The sequence below is a fragment of the Gymnogyps californianus genome, chromosome 16 (assembly GCF_018139145.2).
Source record: "Gymnogyps californianus isolate 813 chromosome 16, ASM1813914v2, whole genome shotgun sequence".
Classification (NCBI taxonomy): domain Eukaryota; kingdom Metazoa; phylum Chordata; class Aves; order Accipitriformes; family Cathartidae; genus Gymnogyps; species Gymnogyps californianus.
In genome coordinates this window covers 11927740-11949185 of record NC_059486.1, presented here as the reverse complement: position 1 = coordinate 11949185, position 21446 = coordinate 11927740, and the positions used below count along the sequence as shown (strand labels likewise).

General features: G+C 39.6%; 1 long non-coding RNA gene across 1 annotated transcript in view; it reads right to left on the bottom strand.

Moving 5' to 3' along the window:
- The window catches only part of LOC127022818 (uncharacterized), a 63690-nt gene that overhangs the window by 6385 nt on the left and 35859 nt on the right, over positions 1-21446 (bottom strand). The gene's annotated exons all lie outside the window — the stretch shown is intronic.

Genomic DNA, 21446 nt, shown 5'->3' with positions numbered 1-21446 from the left:
TGCCTGGTACTAGCAAAATGCTAATACAACTACGCTCAGACTCAGAGGAGACTTCATTTGTTTGTCATCTCTCATATAAATGGTAAATCAGAAAAGAAAGGGATATTTGTTTGCATTGATTTTTCTAGTCGTCGTCCTTTGTAAAGCACAGTGGACATTTCTTGCTTACAGCCTGAAACGAGGCTTACATTAAAAGAGATCTGAATGAATCTAATTTTATTGCCTATGTGCAATGCAGCCAAGTAGTCTTATTGTTTTTTACAGATATAAAAACCCCCATGTGGTTAATTTCTTTTCCTATTGTTTATGAATTTTATTTGACTTAGGGAACATTAAATATTTTCTTTGAAGGGTTTTTTTCGGTTGTACCAAAGTGTAGTACAGTAATATTTATAATGATTTAAGTTTTGTATTCATCTGCATCAGCCCCTAGAGATACCTCCTTCATCACTGATTATCTTTCTCCTTTCTATATGGGTATATGGGTCGTAAGTATTTGAAACATAGAAAGGTATTAGAACTCTTACTGGAAAAGGGTTGTATCTTCTTACAGGGAACTGTAAATACAATAATAAACCCTGGAAAATAAAAATCAAGAGTAGCCCTGGGTTTACTTTTGTCATTGCTAATATGAAAAAGTAACCTGCGACAGAACAGCACATACTTCAAAGGAAAATGCTTTGCTGAAACAGCAGCTTGGGTGACAATACACATTATTATCAGAATGAGAAAGTCAAATGTGGTATTGAAATGCATAGAATAGGAAGGAAATTTCCTAGCAAATTAGCAAAAGCTTGGAGTCACTGTTACTCTGTACTAATTAATACATTGATTGTAGAGTTTAGCAGGACAAAGAAGTCCATGCTCAATGGCTAATGCCCCAGACCTTGTCTAAAACTTCTCTGACTATAAGGCCGTTAAAGAGAAAAACTTTACACCATGTTTCATTAAAAAAGGAAGAAGGAAAGAAAAGACACACTGGGCACATTATAAAGTGACTATTCCCAATTTTACCAAGGAAAACATGCTGGAGATTCAAAGCTGCCATTTCATATGCATTACATGTATTTTTTTTACTGAAGGATGACTGATATAAGTTGAAAATTACAGTTAGAAAAAAACTGAATCTACATAATACTTAACAAAAACAATAAAGCACATGTTCTTGTGATGGATCCTGTGCAATAAACACAAGATCCAAATTACAACTGCCTTACATACCGTAGTTCCCATCTTTTAGGTAGATCAAGATAGGATTTGAATTTTATAATTCAGTTCTGATATGAGAACAGACCAGACAACCTTAACTATGGGAAATTCTGCATTTGGATCCTAGTCCACAACTGGGAACGTTTACTGCAAAATACCAGAATTTTAATGGTGAGACTAGAAAGTGAGGATACTAGGCTTATATAAGTGATTAGAGACTTATGTTTGCTGGCACTGAACTGCATAGTGAGGGGATGGCATCTGTTATAATCTAATTTTAAGTAGAGAAAATAATAGAGCACGGAGATGCTTCTGTTTCATAAGGGATGCAGCACTTGTGCGTCAAATGAAATCTTGGGTTGTTTAACAAATGTTCTCTCCTCTTTAAATGATCCAGACCTCATAAGGAAATATTAATTCCTACTATGATCCTTTATTACTAACAACATAAAAATCCCTTTTTAGAATTTAACATCTCTTCCCAACATGTTACTTTGTATTTGGCCCAACCATAAAGCAAGAGTACTGTTTGCACAATAGTAAATGAGTATAAATCAACCATAAATACATTTAGTCTTGAAATCAGAGGAAACAACTTGCTGATGGTAGTTGCAGAGGGCAAACAGCACAGCTGTTTTCATGAATGCATATCCATCAGTTTACCAGTGAAACTATGATCTCACAGCAGTGTACTGGACTCCACGACCCGTTTCTTCACTGTGGCTCTAGTTCTGCTAAGTACACCAGCAGATGCTGAACTCTGTCCCTAGTCAGTGCCACATAAGCACAGAGTGCCAAGGGACTTACGGTGTGCTTAGCTGCTCTTCTGACTCATTCATAGCTAATGGAAGGCAACAGCTTTATTTACTTGTTCAGGAAATTTCCCTTCAAGGGCTATGGCTTGAAAGACTGAAGATGACTTAAGTTAGGGTGCTCTCTACTGTCATATTGGTGTGTCCTTCAACTTGTACCTGAGGCCTAATCCCTCGTTGTCCATAGTACCTACAAGCAGCTGTACATTCAGGCTGCATGCTAGTGTGTGGAGGAAGGACAGTCCTACATGCAGTGTGGTCATCACTAGAAGCCACCAAAGGAGACCTCAAGCCTTTGCAGCGTTTACTTGCCACGTGGCTTGCAAACCCCTGTGCTTTCAGATGTTGCTGCTGAAGACAGTTATAAATGCAGGGTGCCAGGACTGTTAGTGTTGGACCAGAAATACTTCCATTCTGGTGTTTGACTGAGCACGCATCTAAAATACACTCTGGAGTAGAATGTGACATGTAACTAGGGCCTGTGTTCTATTTACTATAGGGGGGTAAAGTCCTAGCTCAGTACAGCATCTGTCAGCATGGTCGTGAAGTTCTTGAGTGAAGTTCTTCTGATTGTGGCTCAGTGCCTGAATGTGGGGCTTCTTTAGAGTCATGACTTTTGCAGTCATAGGCATCATACTATCCCATAAATTACATACATCTATCCCAAAGTTAAATTACAAATACAGCCCATTAGAAAGGAGTACAGCCGCTACTGGTGATCCATTAAACAATGGAATTGGATACAGGTGTCCAGAAAAAGACCCCTCCCCACATCTGGCAATAGAGGAAAAAACATCTACAACTTTCTTCTTTTTTTACATCACATGCTGTTCCATGAAAGGTCTTACATAGGAAAATGGCAATACAAAAAACAAAAGAAGTGGGAGGAGAGAATTCTATTCTCAGTAAAACTGGGATAATACCAATAAAGTGGAGTTATTCTGGATTTATGCTGGTTTCAGTGCTTATGCTACTTCTCATAAAATCGAAAGGAAAAGAATTTAGATTAATATATTTGATGCAAAATACAGTTCTGAGTTGATCAGTCCTTTTTAAATGAAATATATCAAATTTTAGTTTAAAAATGATGACATACTTTAAATGTAAGTACATTTAATTTAAAATTATTTTTAAAACCCCACAATTTTCTGATTCACCTAAATTTTTTTCAATGACTTTTAAAATAAAGTCTTTTATTCATGGAATATATAATATTCCACTTTGCTGTTAAATGAACAGCATTTCTACATTGATAAAAGAGTCTCTGCTTTTGAGAGTACAAAGCAAAGGTAGCCAAATGATCAAAAGGCACAATATGTATGTATGTACATATGCAGGAAACCAGAATTGTGTAAAAAAGAAAGTAGAAACTATGCTGACAGATTAATTAGAATTATGCTTCAGTAGGTGCCCAGGAAAGCAACACCTGTAATTTAATACTGAACAAACAGCATATCTTACTTCTGGCATGTATAGAGAAGACATTGTGAGCGAGTTTCTTTGCCTGCTATCAAGGAAAGACAGTATGTAGTATCGATACATATACCAGGAGACACCCCGGAAAAATTCTGTAAGCAAAGAGTGGATTAACGGAATGTGGGGAGTTTGCAAACTTTAAAAATAAAGCTGATGCCAGACCCTCAACTTTTGTAATGAGAGCTGAGTGATTTATAGCAGCTGAACACTGGCGCACAGAGAATGGAGAAGCAAGAGCTGGTAGTTCTCATCTGTGCGGAACTTCTTATTTCATTTGGCCACGACACACAGCCTAGCTCCACGTGGCTTGTCTATGCCTTCTTTCTCATTTAAGTAAGAACTTAGGAAACCAGTGCCCTGCTCTCCTCTTGATGTAGAACCACATAGATTAACGTTTTGAGCTGCTGTTTCTTAATTCATATTGGGGAATGTACAAGAAAATCTTACAGCCATACGACACAGTACAAACAGTCCATTATATAATGGAAAAAACCCCTGTATTTCAAGGTAGAGTACCCTATGAATGAAATACCAATTTTTCATAGCGGATATGCTCTTTTCTGAAATATAAATCATGTGCACTACATTGAAATACACTATAGTGTATTGTGAAATGCATACATTAATTGCTGAATCTATAACACTGAATATGTATATACATCACACCCAAGATATTTATACAATATAATGTCTTAGATGTATAACATAATGAATTCTGTACAAAATAAACTGTAAGTTAAGACAATGAAAGAGAACTTTTATATCTGTGTAATTTGTATGCTAAGTTATTCAAGCCTCAGTTTTCATCTTTAAATGTGCCCTTTAAAAAAAAAAATACTTATTTTCTATAGGCAGATGTCTGAAATAAAGACTTCACTCTTCAGAAAAGAAGCAACTGAAAGACTGTGAAAGAAACAGATTCTGCTGCAGAAATAAACATAATGTTCATGTGATTTTCTTTAAAACTGACTAAACCATTTTGCGTTTATACTGGTCAGGGTGATCTGCTGGTTGGGTTGAGGGTGATGTGCCCCTGCAGCGTGAGCCGTAAATCAGCAGAATCCCCAGCATATGGATTGCTCATGTGCCTCCTTGCTCAAAGCAACACAAATTACCAGATTATATAGTCCAAGGGTTTCACCCAACCTTCCCTGCAAACGGTGCTCCAGCCCTCTCTTTTTGCAGTGAGTGATGCTTTCCCAGCACCAAATGTAAAGAACAGATGAACATATTAAATGACCATTGTCTTGCAAAGAACAGTAGAGAGGTATGTTTGGATTTAAAGGAAAAGGTAACAAACGTAACCTCTCCCTTTAGCTCTCCAGAGTGAATCATCATAGGTCAGATTTTTGATTCAGTGTTCTGAATTTCCTTATGTTCCCATTAGAACCAAAGAGTCCCAAAATTATTAAGTGACCCCAGACCTCATTGCAAGAGCTATAGGAAAGGAGCTTGCTAATGCCAGAACAGGAAATTGAGTTTTTAGCTTTTGCTCAAGGTCTTGGAGATGGTGGCAGAACCAGAAACACAGACTCTCCTGAAGCCTCCGGGGGTAATCGGGCCTCCCACAGACAATACAGTACTGGACATCAGTGCTCAGGAGGTGCCTCCATCACCCTTTTGCTGGTTTCAGCTGGACCACGTTTGAGATCTGACTGTACAAACTCACTGCAAAGGTTTGGGCTGCCTTGGTACTAATGGGAGCAATTTAACGTCACCTGAATGATTTAATGATTGCTATTGTCATCTAATGTATTGAAATGTGTTTTTATATAAAGTCAATTGGATGACTGGATTGAAAACTGTGATTTAGGAAGTGCCTCAGAGAACCTAAACTTTAATGTGCTTTGGGCACAAATTCCAGTTGGTCACCACTTAGTATTCTCAACAGTAAAATAAGAAGCATTTTTCGTAAATGACACTTTTTTGGTACTGGCAGTTATACTTGGTCCCTATTTGCCCATTACTGTGACACCCTTCCCCTTAGCAGTCTTACTAAAGAGACGCCAGTGGATCTATTCACACTGCAGTGCTCTATTCAGTATAACTAAAGGTATCAGACTATGAGCTTTTACAGAAAAATAGTCTTTATGGTTATATTTCACACACACACAAACATGCGCGTGCGCGCACACACATAACTGTTCAAAACAACTACCATAGGTGTAAATTTTAACTACCAATGTGTTTGTGCTATGTAACCGAAAATAATCACCTGCATTCATTTAGGGAAAAAATAGCCCAACAAATACAACTTTTTTTTTCTTCCAAAAAAGTGGGCCCTCAGGATTTGGCAAGCAAAAGGCCCGCATAGTGGTCTTTGTCACAAATTAAATAGGCCAGATCCTGAAGGCTGTCTCAGCTGAAACTCCCACTGGTCTTGTTAGGAGCTGGACTGAGACAGGAACAGAGACAGACAATTACCAGTCAGTCCTGGAGCCTGAGAGGCTGGATATGTCCTCTTACTACACAAAACTGGACCCTGCTGTTTCCAATCAGTAGCACCTCTAGCTGGTACCAAACAGAGTGAGTGACGGTGTTTAGAGTTTATGTAACTGGTGACACATTGCGTTATGTAGTATTCATGAAGCTTAAGAGATTTTCTTCGGTGAAAATGGAGCCAGCGTGCAAAATTAGCTATTAATTCTGCACCCTCCCAATACAGTCGTAATATCAGTGTAAGGGTTTATAAACCAATGCAGGTGAAGACTTGCATCATTCCTTCTGATAATCTTGGGTTAGTCTATTTAAAAATCAATGGGATCTGATGATATAAAAACCAAGTAAGGAGCTCAAGATTTAGTGGAAATGAACAATGGATATTTTTAATCCTCCAATTTAAAACTGCGGTAGGCAGAGCAGAATACACTCTCCTATGCCACGGTATTATCTGTAGGAATTTTTTTTTAATCAGTAGGATTTAAAAACGAAAAATCATCGGCCATATGAACAAAATTCTGATCTCACTGAAATCTATGACTATTACAAAGCATTCATTTTCAACTAGGTCTATCTATACTGTGTTTATAATTTATGCATTCATTACAAAGAATGATGCCATTTTACAATATATTTACACTGAAATCTTATCCATTAGTTATTTCCTGTGCTCAAATAGCACATGAGCAGGAGTTACAGTATGCTGTGAGTAGGATATAATCTTGGTCCCACTGGAATCATGATGACTTTAAATACGATCAGGATTTCCTGGTATTCTGGGTACCGCTACTAGCCAAACCAAAGCCCACAGCAGTTGTACTGGCCAAATTCTGACCCTAGCTAGTGGCAAAGGGAACACACATACACACCAAAGCTTAACATTAGTAAAAAGTTCTCCTTGTTGTTCCAGACTTCCCTTTTTCTGAGTGCATGTGCCAGTGGAATTTATAGTGTCTGTATTTTCAAGTGTATGTACTTTCTTCATAAAGTGAAACTAGTACTTTGTAGAATGGATTTTTGTATGAGTTTAGGTTTTGCTTTTTTAGACACTTCTAGCTTAAAACGGAGAAAAGTTCATTAAAATGCATACCAGTTCTTCTTGAGAAGAGATCCATACACTGTGCACCCAATACTGATCAAGATATCAGATGAAATACACAGTCTGGGCACAAGTCTAGTGTGGATTAACATCAGACTTCACGTAAGAACTGAAGTTTGTTCTGTAGTTGAAGTTCACGGTCTATAATCTTTGCAGTGATTCTCATCACAGAAAACGTCACCTGTCGTGAAAGGTGCTTAAAAAAGGGAAGCATGAGTTAATTGCATCTTCTTTAAAAAGAATAAACAAACAGAAACCCAGAAAACCCATAATGAAAGCTTGACCTCTCTGAAAAAGCACAAGGTGGCATTATTGTTCATTATGAATTAGCAACTTATTAAAATATTCAAAAAATTGTAACATACATAAACAGATGCCACTTACTATACTACAGGCTATAAATCAACCTTTCACTTGAGGTAAAATATTCCTCCTTCCATGGAAAATTAATTTTGACAAGGTACTTAATTTTATTTCCAATAGATAGATTAAGAGTGTCTTTTATTTTCACAATTTACTTCAATTTTGGTATACAGTGAACGGTCAGAGCCAAAACCCAGACAGGCAGGCAAACTAAGTAAAGCCACCTGGCTAGTGCAAGGAAATAAAACTATAGAAGGGAACTCTTCGTCTAATCATAGTTAAGCCTTTGTTAATGTTTCCCCTTGGTTTGTATAAACTGGGTGCAGGTATCTCTTTTAATCCCAGGTACGGTAAATAAGATGTGTTTATACCACTTATGCAATGCTACATGTTCATGTAGCATACATGCACACCTATAGCATCATTACTAATACCTAGCTGATAGCACTAAATTGGCCGATATAAATGAAAATGTTGTGGGATCTTTTTTTTAAAGTCTAAATCACTTTTTCACTTTGAAAAGCCTGATTTACAAAGACAGGTTACAAGAATCTCTTTTTCTGGAGAAGTTTAGCAAGGACTGAAGAAATTGCTACGTAGCACGATACAAAAAACAAAATTAAGAACTTTATCCAAAGCCAGAGGATGTTAATTCCATTGACATCAGTTATTGAATAAAATGGGTCAGCTAGGATCCCCACCCGCTCTCCTGTAAGCACAAAAGGCCGTTTTCAGCAGTTGTTTTTCACTGAAGAGTAGACACATTGGTACTGCTACCGCCCCCGCACCTTACAGAAGTCTGCCTACAGACCAAGAGAAGGGGCCTGCACAAGCAGGAAACACAGCGGTGCTGTGCTCCCTTCGACTCGTAACCTTCCAAGTAGGGGAGGGGAAGGGGCTCGGCAGGGGCTGGGAGAAATCAGAGATGGCCCAAATCCCACGTTGTTGAAAATACCCATAGCAGCAGTACTAGCACGTTCTCTGCTGGCCACAGCAGAACTGTCAGACACCGGGGCCTGACTGACGACTCAAGGTGAGCCTGACTCAGGGGAGGGCTGTGTGTCGGAGTGCACCCAAGAAGAAAGGAGACAGCAGACCATTGCCTATCTGACCAGGATCCACAGCATGACACACAATCTTCCTCGCACATTACCAATCCACATGGATGCTTTTCCTTACCTTGCTGAGGCCCATGCTGGGATTTGCCATACAGTTGTGCAAAAGCACCATTTTGGTCTGTCATTAATTAGCTAGGAAGTGCCCCCCATATGATGGTGACACAGAAGATGACAATGACACAGCACGCACACACATAGATGCATGGCGCGGCTCTTTGTTTCTTGGTCTTTGCCAGTGAGGGCTTGTGCTTATGTTACTTCGGTGTCCTGAAGGTCCCTGTGTGTGACATAAAAATGGCAACGGCTCCTACAGAGTCCAGCTCTGTTACACAGCAAGTTACTGAAGGGACGTTTTGAAAACACTGCTCACACAAGGCTCTGACAAAGTCAGGCTTCAGTGAAAAAAAATCTAACCTGAGAATTGCTACATTGACTCACAATAATGGCCATCTAACGCTGACATCCTATTGAAGTCCATAACCACAATGAGATGATTCAGCAAACGTCAAGAAAACCTACAGCATGGGTTTGTGCAATAACATCTCTGTCAGACCAACGTGCAAAAAAAGTTTTCAGCCAATGCCAGATAAATACAGGCTGTGGTTCAATACAGCAAATGCAGTTACTTTTCTAAAACTGCTCCATAATGTAAAAGCGTGGAGGTATATACACTTGTTTAGGTACATGGTTACATGATTACTGGAAATAAATGCATAAAATGAGCTCCTTTGCCTGGCATATTCGTAAATACTGTGTATGGCACCTGTGTTGACTCTCGATTAGATCTGGCCCAGTGCAGAAGAGGGTTGCTCAAGTCCCTTTCTGGCTTTGAGCCACCTCTAATGCATCATTCTAACCTAGCAAATGGTTTAAAAGCACCAAAGCACGCATCACCAAAATACAGACTAGGAAAAGATTTCAGGCTTTTAGGGTTTGTGCCAGAAGAAGCTGAGCACATAACTAAAGCCATTTAATTTGCTGCCGCACAGAAGCTGCATTCCTCTATATAAGGTTTCTAAAAGTCAAAGTTTCTACGGGCATTCCCTAATTTGGAAAGAGTTCATCTTCTCTTGCTGCATTTCCTTCTGTTGACACCACCAGCAGAAAGTATATTGAAAATGAAAAGCTGGCCGGATACCTGATCACAGTAGGGATGTAATGAGCCATTTCGGGATTCCCGATTACTTTTCAAATAGGAAGATGCTGATGCCTACCACGCCGAGAACCATGCGACTGCTCCACCTCCTGGACCCTGTCTGAAGCGGCACGGAGATGGGCGGCCGCAGGGGGACTCGCCTGCACAGAGGCCGGGTGTGCCGGACCTCAGGAACCGGGCAGCGGCAGCACAGGAGGAGAAAAAAACTTGATAGTAAACACAGAAGCCTCATGTGCTGGTGAGGATTTTGCACATCAGGAACAAAGTATAAATCAGCCAGCCCTGTGCTTAACGAGTTTATTATACACCCAGGAGCCACTGTGGCGTTCCTGAGACAACTGCTTCCACTTTAAACTAAGCTTCATTTCAATAAGGACACTTGACATAGTATTTCCAAAGGCAAACAAGGATCAAAGCAAGGATTTTGCTGTATGTTCAGCTGTTATTTGACTGTGCTACCTTTTTTTACTGTGGCTTACTTTGTTAGGCTTTTGGTCATTGTAACTCATGAGGATGTATTTTAAAAGGAAATGCTAGTGATTTGAGTCAGCACTGTATGTACCAGCAATCCAAATAATGGAAGTATGTTTTTGTCAACATAATACAGTTTGTAAGTCAACTAGTTCCCTTGATTTGCCAGAAGCTGATAGAGTGTCCCTACCTAGAGACATACCAGTGCATGGGGCTGCCTTTTGCCTTCATTTTCTGCCATTTTTAAATACGAAAATTTTGAAATTACGTCATACAAGCCCTTGGAGCCATTCAATCTGGCCATTAATTTGGACTCATTCTTTAAATTAATCACCTGCTGCTTATGTTCACAGGCTGGTTTTTTAGCAGGGATACAGGACTCTTCTATGGCAGAAGTAGGCCCCCTCGCCCTAGGACCTGAGCTAGCCTCTAGCAAACAACACTCTTCATATTAAAAATTCAAGAGAGAGGATGGGTCATGTTGAGAAGAAGGCTACTATGATTCACATTTAAATGCCTTATATCTGCAGGTTACATAGATATTAAGTGTTTCTGCAGTTAGAGGACTGGCAATTTTCATGGATTAAAAAAAAAAAAGATTTCTACCATCTTTCTTGGAAATCCCTTTCATGAAAGGTAACAACATATAGCACTAGACAAGCATTTTTTTCTTCCTGCCAGGAAAGAAAAAATAAATAGAGGTTAAAAACACTGAGGTAGCCACGTCAGTACAAAAGTTGGGAATAGCTGGCATTTTCTCAGTAACAGCATCACATACGCTGTAAATGATACATCATGCAATTATCTGCACGGTGTAAAAAGAGAAAACAGAAGAATAGATTCACAGCTTTTTTCTTTTTTTCATGAATGGGGCAAATGTGTTAGAAGTGTGCCAGATCTCCTAATTACTTAAAACTGTATGCTTTTTACTGAATCTATTTCTGCCTGGTTTAATCTTTTTTAACACTGCTTTTACATACTAAACCTGGCTTGTCTTTACTGTGAGACTTGTTTGGCTTTGTAGTCAGGAAAAAAAAAAATCTCACAAAAAAAAATGTTGCAGTGTCTTCCTACACTGCAGTAGACCAGAGAAAGGCAGCAGTAATGGACCCTTGTGCTGTTCAAGGGGGAAGAAGAGTGCACAGGCAGGGAGAAATACAGCAGATACCAGAGCCCTGTCTTCCTGAACAGTGTTAACAACTGTCTCCAGTCCGTGTCGAGAATGAGGCCCCAGTAGAAAGCTACTAAGATTTTCAAATATTCTTTGGCATGTACATCCACTTTGACATCTCTTACAGTACTCAAATACCTTTAACAAATCTTTTAAGCAGGAAGAAGGCTAAATCTTCCTGAAAGCTAACAGGGCTTGTGTTCCCAGATGCCACTGGGTAACATTCTCCAAAGCATCACAAATGATTTATGACCTTGACCTACCAGTCAGGCAGCATGACTTAGTCACATTTGTAGGTTTTTTGCTTATGCATTACAGCAAGAAAAGCTTATCAGAGCCACAATGACAGATACCTGTCATTCACTTTGCCACCTACACTGAGAAGCATTTGGTTCAACTGTTTTGCTATTGAGCAATATTAGCTTTGTTCTCTTTCCAGCAAAAGAGGGCACTTGTCCATACACCTAAATCAGAAAACACATGCTCTGCCATTTCTGTTGTAGTCATAACTTAGTGATCCATTAAATATGAACCAGTTCACTGAACAGAGAAACTAAAATGATAAACAAATCCCCAAATTAGTAAAAAAAAAAAATAATAAAAATAATGCTTTGGGCAACAGCTTTTTATTTTTAACTCTCATCAGAATGAATGCATCCAATTAGTTTCAAAACCATGCATCTGCTTCCTCCTTCTCTTTTCTTTCTCCTTTGGAATGGAGACGTCTTTCCAAAGCCTGGAAAAGCTACTTTGCACTGGTGAGACCACATCTGGAGTACTGTTTTCAGTTCTGGATGCCCCACTATGAGAAAGACACGGACATACCGGAGCAGGTCCAGTGAATGGCCACTAAGATGACTAAGGGATTGCAGCACCTGACACGTGAGGCGAGGCTGAGAGAGCTGGCACTGTTTAGCCTGGAGAAGTCTCAGTCTCTCAGGGGCAATCTTAACTATGTTTGTAAGTATCTGGTGGGAGGGAGTAAAGAAGATGGAGCCAGATTATTCTCCATGCCTTTCAGTGAAAGGACAAAAGGCAAAGGGCACTAATTGAAATACAGAAAAAAATGAGGTAGTAAACACCTGACACTTGGGGATATCGCAGACGGGGCAGAACTGTGCTTTGCTGTGTCCCTAATGAAACAAATACACTGCAGGGAATGAAGAACTAGGAGTAACCCAAACTACAGAACGGAAAACATCATTACACAAGCCTTGGCCAACATCAGCTGCTGTATGTCTTGGTAGCTATTAATGTTTAACCGTGCAACAAGTGCTTAGTTACAGAGGGTGTTTTGTGCACTGCCTTCTGGGTAAGGAACAAAACACAATTTAAGGTTTGTTTCCTGAATTACCATCTGGTAGTAGTAGGCAATGTATAGACAGGTATGAAGACGGGAAACCTCATGGGAGCTAGGGACTAAATGCAATGCTGAGCCAGAGCTCAGTACATCCCACACTGTGTCAGACTTGTCTGCACACAGAGTGGTTTTTTTAGGTTAGCTGCACAGTGATTCTGGCTAGGTCAAGGCTACGTAAGCATGCAGATGAAAAACCTGTGCACACAGGTGCTGAGTCTAAATACCTTTAAAGATGTGCATTATGGTCCCTGTTCTAGTGTGTTTGAAAACTGCCTAAGTCGCAGAGGCAATGTACAAGCATACAGTAGGGTGGAAAGAGGAAGACAGTAAAGGTAGCATGACTCAGTGCTAGCCAAACAGCCCCACAATTTTTTTCAGGGTGCAATGCTAGTTCAGCATCTACTGAGACATCTGAGGAGAGCTCTAACAAAGGACAGTATTTTGGAAGCCAGAGGAGCTTGCAATCATGATGGCCTGAATATGACAGCTCTAAATAAAGCTAGCAGGACTTGTTTCTGCTTCCACAACTGCTCACGGTGAAGGTACAATAGATAGCATCCCATACCGTCCATCCCTGGGGGAATGCTGCAGAGCTCTCAAGTTGATATGGCCTACTTTTGACAGTGGCTTCCATGAAATGCTTTCTCTCCTCCCTCTGTAGACATGCCCCACTGCCCAAGGGAGCAGAGCCCTGGCTGGGCACAAACCATCTGTCTTCTCTTGGCTACAGATTTCCCAGCAGCAGCAGAGCAGGACCCACACCAGACTGCACTGCTTGGTTGGTTCCTCATGGCATGTTCTAACAGACTGTCTGATTTTAGATGTTTCGAAAGGGGCTATTTTTAGTGACACATATTACACACTTTGCACATTTGCTTCCTACAGAGGCCGCCCACATTTGATGCTTCATTGACCCTGTTCTAATGTTGGAAAGCACCTTGGATGTCCCTCTCTCCTTTGGTGTAATTTCAGGATAAATTAGAGGAGACGATCTACAGTAAGTTTTTTGCATCACTTTGGCAAATACGTATCATCTGAGTCTGGAGCTGCAATGTGCCATTGGCAGAGTATCTTCTGTATGGTTCCTGCTTTTGTGCATGCCGTACTCAGGTGTTAGCATGTCCCTTGCACACTGGAAAAGGTAAGCAGCATTTTTTGCCACCTTCTCTAGATCTTTTTGCACTGGTCTTGTTGAGACAATGCGGCCTTTTTCTAGCCCCCTTCACTTCAGTTACTGTAAGAGGCATAGCAACTTTACTAATTTATTTGCAGAAACCATTGAAGATTACATCTACTGTGATCAAATCCCCTTAAGTAAAATATAAACCGCTACTTCACTGAATGTAAAGCCTAAATCAATAATGGACATGAAATCATCAAGTTTAATCTCAAACACAGTGAACCCAAGTAATCACTCTTCTTGATATAAAACTAATTCTGTTTGACAATAAAATACTACTAGTCTGTGCCATAAACCAATGGAACAAATAACTTTCTTAACCCTGACAGTTGCTGTCCAAAATCATTACATCTCCTCTCCTTAGCGATCAAGCATATCACTATAGTACTATTTCAGCTCAATTCCCTTTCTATAAAACACATCATATGCACCAGAACTTTGAAAGAATTTCTTTTTAAGCAAAGCGTTATGGTATTTTCTCTTCTTCCTATTTGCCAAAATTGCACAGGTTGTACAAGGAACACACAACAACACTTAAGATGTTCTTTGGCATATAGCTAGATTGCCTCTCAAGTTTAAGTGCCAGTGATGAATGAATCTGAGCCCCAAATGCAGGTATCACAAAATCCATAATGAATAGCAGTGAGGCTGAGGTTTCTTACAAATGTGCATCAATGTAATTTTTCCAGGAGCTGCACGTTTCCCTCCTGTGCTGGCAAACAAAGACTCAGAATTCAGAGGGCTTTGCCAAGGGGTCCACCCACGTGGGCTGCTTTGTAGGTTGGTGCCTAAAATGCTGCAGCATTTGTTAATACATAGGATACTGAAATGAATGCCAACACCCAGCCCAGCACATATGGATGTCTGCAGACACATGCTAAGAGTACCTGGCCACATTCTTGTCATGTTTCTCATAACTAGAGCTCCTTGTATAATCTTGACATCAAGCCCATAAATTCCTGATGTTATTGATAAATAACACACCAGACATCCAAGATACGAAAGCTGCCTCAGCTGCCCATACACTCCAAGGCCTGCCATTACAGAAAATTGAGCCTTGTTGATCTTTAGGGTGATAGCCAACTGAAAACCAAAACACCATTACTCCAGAAAACAGGAGTGTTATCTAAGTAATAACTTGTCCTTGCAATACAATGGAAGGCCAGCCAGCAGAATGGGAACAAGGACCAGCTGAGCAGATGCACCCAGCCAAGGCTACAAACAGACCGTGCTTCTCTGCTGCTGCCTTGCGAGGGGGAGGGTGTGTAATAACTTACACCCAGGTGTTTGCTATGGGAAGGCTAACTGTTTGCCAGAACACATGGCACATGCAGCAACAGAAAAGTTCAGGGGACAGAATCAGTTCTGTTCCTTGAATTTCCTTGCTCAAGAGTCACTGAATCAAGAAATTACATGTTATTAATAATTAACTTCGCATCACTAAAGCATTGCTGCATTGAGGAAGCTTTTCAAAAATACGAATTTTTGATTTAAGATGCAAATATGCACCAGTGTCTCAATTATTTAAAGTAACAAGAGGGACCTAACTCCTTTTAACTGTTAGCATTTAACCACTGGGTTGTCTACATACAGTCAGAAATCACATCAGGAAGAAAATCTGAAACAAGATCTGCAAGTCTTCTCACCAGTGCTTCTTGGTTCCTAGTTGCAAGTGGAAGAAATGATGTGAAAATCATCTTATGAACTCTCAAGTTTTGATAACATCTTCCATGCTTGTAATACTATTTTAAAGCATGAAGCCACAACATGCTTTTTAGAGTAGGAGCAATGTCTGATTTCTTTTTTCCCCTACTGGCAGAATATTTCACGTTGAGATCAGTACTAGATAGATCCTTCAGTCTCCCAAGCTTTCAAAGCTCTGGATTTTCAAGAGCTCTGCTTACGTTCAGACATCACATGAGTGCAGAGCTAACTCAAGGATCTGGACTTGTCTGTGATTTACCTGTCTGACATACAGTCTCTGCTCTTGAAAACCTCACTCGGGGGGTTATTATTTTTGTCAAAACTCTTCCAGCGAATAACTCCACATAATAACAGGCAGGCCAAAGAGCAGAGTCTGATCCAAGTCAGATCCATTCCCATACAAGTCAGTGAAAGCCTGATTATCTCACTGCTGAAATTCTCGGGTGGAAGTTAGTGAACAAGAGCCAATGGCTGTTATCATCTTGTTAATGTCAAAGCTTGATTTTTTTCTCCTCCTTTCAATATTTCTGAAAATTTATACCCTGTCACAGTCCTTGATAACAGTTTGGTATCTCTGAAGCTGAGAAGTTTTAATATTCTGTGGGGTTTTTTTTTCCCCAGGACTTCTTTATTTTTATGAAAAAATGTATTTGATATGGTCATTTTATTGTGAGAGGAGGAGCAGGAACATTTGCTATCGTGTGAGCAAAAGACATGTTCCAAATAAGTGTTGCAATTTCATAATTATAAGGTCTTTGGGTAACTGTAACAGGAACAAATAGCTTTGAAACAGAACGGGCTTTACAGTCTATGCAGGTAGGATTTTTTAACTTCATTTTAAGCTTGGGCTTTGATATTTAGGTTTAGGAAGATCTTAAAAATAGAACAACCAATAGTCTAATCCCTTGTCAGAAAAAAGAATGTCTGTTTCTTTACACTTGTAAATGTATTCAGAGTGATAGTTTAGATGTATAATTATAAAGATTCTGAAAGATAATGAATTTAGTATTTTAAACAACATGCCAGATTTTAAATGACAATTATGGCTTTCTGTGGTTCAAGAATCAACATGCTGTTTTTCTTCTGTTGGAGAAATACTCATCAGCACCACGATGGCATTCTGGCAGTAATTATTTAGACCTTAGTCAGAAATGGATTTCCAGTATTACCTATCACAAATGATGCAGAAACCTGTCTGGCACTGAGATACAAAGCTTGAATCCTCTGCCTGAAAAATCATCCCTTTCCGCCCCCTCCCTCCCCCACTGGACTACTTCTCAGGAGGCTGGACACATTCGCAGTTTGGATAGGTGGAGCAATGCAGTCCTGGCACTAGTACTTCCCCGTGTCCAGGAGAGCATTTGTCCTACCAGGCAGTGGTTCAGGGAAGGGAAGGATAGGGACGGGAAGTGGGGATCACTCTTCCCATAGGCTCACTGAGCCCCATACTGAACTGGAAGCACGTTTTCTAGCTTTCCAACGTGTTCCTATTTTATAACGGGACAGGATCAAAGCTGATAGACACCCATATGACAGTATTCGAACAGCCTGATGATGAAAATGCTCCTATCTGCAGTGGGAGACCTAGATTCAAGGACTGTTTTTGAACCGGAGCTCTTGACTTCTACCTGATTCTCCTGACAATCCAACTGTTCTGTTCTACTTGCATCAGACAGTGATTCTTCTCTGCTGTGCCATTCTTTATTTGAGAAAACTTTCCCAACAAAATGTTAATCAAAAGTGGTGTGTCCAAGTGTGTTTTCACTGAGAGTTCTAAAGAAAATGACCAAGAGCAGTTGCAGCCACAAGTGCGAGCAGGAAGCTCCAACTATCAGTTTTCTGTGTATCAACAAGCTCTTTGACTATATTCTTTTCCTAAATTGCTATCTGCCCTAGTCTAAACTGTCACAGCACACTGTTACACACCATTTTATACCATGCCCAGTCAGAAAATTTGATGCTTCTTTGGCACTTCTAATTACTGCTGTTCATAAAAGCAATTAGTTCTAGTGGGTGGAAATTATATGCAGATCTGTAAACAAATGGTATGGTTACTCTATACAGTCTATCATTGTCAGCCGCAACTTGCTCTCTTGAGAGCAGAAAACACTTAAGAGTACTCTGTCCTTAGCAATGGTGTATATTTGCTCATTCATATGCATTAGTAAACCAACTGTGATAGTGTCAAATAGACCAAATAAAAAAAGGGAAAAGTCTCCCCAACTCCCAGGTAATATTTCTACACCTGAAAAAAGCTGGTTTGTTTAAGCAAAACATTCCATTTAACATTATAATCATGATGAAATGTCACTGAAAAATACTTGAAAGGAAATGTTTTAATTAGGTTTCCTTTAGAGATGGGAAGAAAACATATGTTTAAAAGTCTCTTAGAAATTAAGGTTTTGTTTTGATTTCTGAGTCTCAAATGGAGTTTTCCTATTTTCCTCCTTCTTCATCCCAATAAAATTCTTGGCGATGGTGATATTTTGGAGAGAAATTTCTAAACCACATGGCTCTTTCCACTTTAGAGTGAAAATCAACGTGGAATTGTCTGAATTTCCTGCAGAGCCCAAATTCTGAATTTCAGCTAATGTTAATTAGCCCTTTTAATTATTGAGCCAAATTCAATGCCTGGTGTAACCCTGCCACGGTAACTGAGCTGCTCCAAGAGCGGGCTTGACTCTGTTTCCTCACCAAATGAAAGAAACTAGAAGAAAAAATGTCACTTTTACATCCTAGACTTGAATTTTGTCCTGTTCTAGGCAAAGTGGGTGGCCCACTATGGTCGGAGTTGGAAGCAGGCCCTGACAGAAGATCCCTGCGTGAAAGAATTGCCAGGACCTTCACTCCAGTTTCAGCCATGGGAAAGAGAGGCTGCGCAGGTTACCCACCTGTGATTAAGTGGATTCTAGCACCTGCTGAAAGCTTTGCTCAAAACAGGATAAATTTTTAATCCCTCCAAATTGCCTCTGCAGCTGCAGAAGGTTTCTCTTTCTTTTCTAAAATATTGATAAGGTGGGAGCAATATTCTGCAGGGAGAAAAGATCAGCATTAAAAATGAAATCTCCGCCTCCTAAGCAGCTACCATTTTTATGGGAGTTGTTCATGGATTAGTCTTCATAGATTAACTTTGAAATATCTGTGTTGGCTATTTTTCCTGAGGAGTATCCTGATTTTCCATGGTGATGATGCATCTTCTTGTGGACTTTGAAAGGCTTTGAAAATGTAGGCAAAACATCTTGTGACATAGATTGCAAAATTAATGACAGGCTCTGCTCTCACCTAGAGTAAATCCAGCATACTAATTTCATACTTCTCCTAAAGAGCAACTTTTCCCCTCTGATTTGCATTTTCTGCTAACCCACTGGCTTTCTAGGGTCTGCATGGCCATGAAACAGGGTAATCCAGACATAACAAAGCACTGCATCAGAAGAATTTAACTAGTGTTTTCCAGTGCTCCAGGAAAGTTTAACCTAGGTCTTTATCCTAGTCAGAACCTGCAGAGATTTTTAAAATCCTCTCCTCATAATTATTGTTTACAGTTAATACCACAGTAGTACCCAGAATAGAGCTGGTTGAGTATTTTCCAACAAAATGCATTTTCAGAAAGTAAAGCAATTGAAATTGCAACTTAAAATGAGAGAAGGTTGGTTTTGATGAGTTTTATGGGAAGGCTGGCCAAGTCTGGGATGGAATTTCTGGTCAAAACACAGAGCAAAAGTACACCTGACTACCCCCTAGCAGGAGCTATAGGGACTTGAACATTAAGCTGGGACTTGAACTTTGCTCTCCCACACTCACAGTGAGTCACAAAACTCTAAGATACCAGGAATTCTGGTGGAATTTCTGCATGTAAAACATTCAACTGTATTTGGTTCCTTCTGAAACAGACTTGCAATTTCCATGTGTTTGAAATATCAAAAATGTTTCTGGCACAGCAGAACAACTTCCTAACCAAGGCAAACCTGCAAGACCCAGTAAGTACTGGGATGTAGTAGTGGGACTGTGCTAAGTGCTACTGAGACACACAGTAAGAAATCAGCCTCTGCCCTGAAGTATTGTCATCCTTGTGTCGTAAGTGGAGAACAGGCCAACTGACATGTGGTCATACACAGAGTTTCACCCACACAGAACTGAACCCAGAACTTCAGGACCTTGTCCAATGTCTTTCACATGAAATCATCATTCAATTGCCTTCCAGCTGGCTGGCTGTCTAGCATAAGGTCATATCATAAATTGCAAACAACCCTAAGGATGAAACCATTGATCGCTAATCTCTAGTTTTGTAATCTGTTACACTCTTTTATAGTGAGATTTCTTCTGCTTTCATTACTTTGTCAAACAACATGCTTTTTTCTTTAAAACACGTTTTTTTTTCTCGCTACTGGTGTAACATTTTCGATTAATGGTATTTGAAAAGATCACAGATGGGTGAACAGGCTTGGAGAAACCAAAAATGACCTCTACCAAAATGTCCAAAATGTGTGAAGCAATCCTGTCTTTATTTTGATGTTAGATAAAAATGCGAGTACTCACTTTTCCCAACTAGACCTTGTTAGAATTCTTTTAATTAAAAACATCTGAAATTTTTTTTTACTTTCTGTACAAGTGCTAAAAATTTTGAAATGTCGTCTTTGAATTATCAGATTATCCTCAAAACTTAACCCTTCTTAGCTTCTTAATCTTCATTCACTCCAATGTTTTTCATGTTTCCATAACATAAAATTACTTGTATTTTCAAATGTACTTCTCATTTATATTTTTAGATTGAGCCATTGAGAAACTCTGTGTGTGTTGCTGAAGCTGGTAAGAACTGCAGTTCTCTTAAGAAATGTAGAGAAGGATCAAGCATAGATCAATTAGAAATTTTTTGTCAGAACTAGTTTTCCAATGGAAAACTCAGTTTCAAGCAATATCTAATTTTTTCAGAAAATGCTGTTTTCTCACTGAAAAGCTGAACCACCAAAATGCAGTATATTTCAATTCTGAAATACTGCAATTATGCTCTGTGAGAACTGTAGTTCATTTGCCGTTTTCCTGTTCTCCTCTATGACTGGAGCTCTCCTGGCCTACATCTTCCAGGATGCAGCACAGACACTTGGCAGACACGATTCATTACCTACGCTCTCGTCATGAGCAGAGATGCCTCATGGGATGTACAGCCTGACCCTCGAACAGACACTACAGACAGTGGCAAATTAAGACAGGATGACAATGCCTATGAGGAACCAACACTACAATAAAATACATAGTTATATATAAAAATAAAATTAAAATCTAAATAATATAGATCAAATACACGATTTCAACCTTTCACTGAAAATTCCGCACTTGCAAAGGAAGATAAATTCTACTTCCTGACTGAATCCAGGTAAAGATTCAGTTTATAATCCCTCAGTAACTCAGGAGTAAATTCAGGACTAGAATTCTGCAATGAGATTTTGGATTGTTTTGGACGCATTTCCATTGCATGTTCATGCCTTGAATTCTTAATCTGCTTCCTGCTTTCAAACTATTGAAAACTTAAATCTGATTTTGAGTACCCCACATTCTGAAACTTGCCAGTCCCTGAAGGGTCAGCATGTGCAGATGACTTTTAACCCAGGCATATATGCTGTTTAAATGCCCTTCAGTCACCTCATCTAATGTTGCAACTATCCTCCTTCCTACACTGTCATAGGTGTATGTGGAATTTTCTCTAATCCCCAACTGCTGCCACTCATGTTTATAACTGAGCAAAAGAATTTCTCACTCTGAGCCCTACTATGTTTCTACCTCACAACTTCTCAAATTTAAGTGGTGAGAAAATAATTTGAAAATCAGAAAATTTCTTGAGAGCTTTATTAATTGTTAACAGGTAGCTGAAAATGAGCATACCCATGGCTATG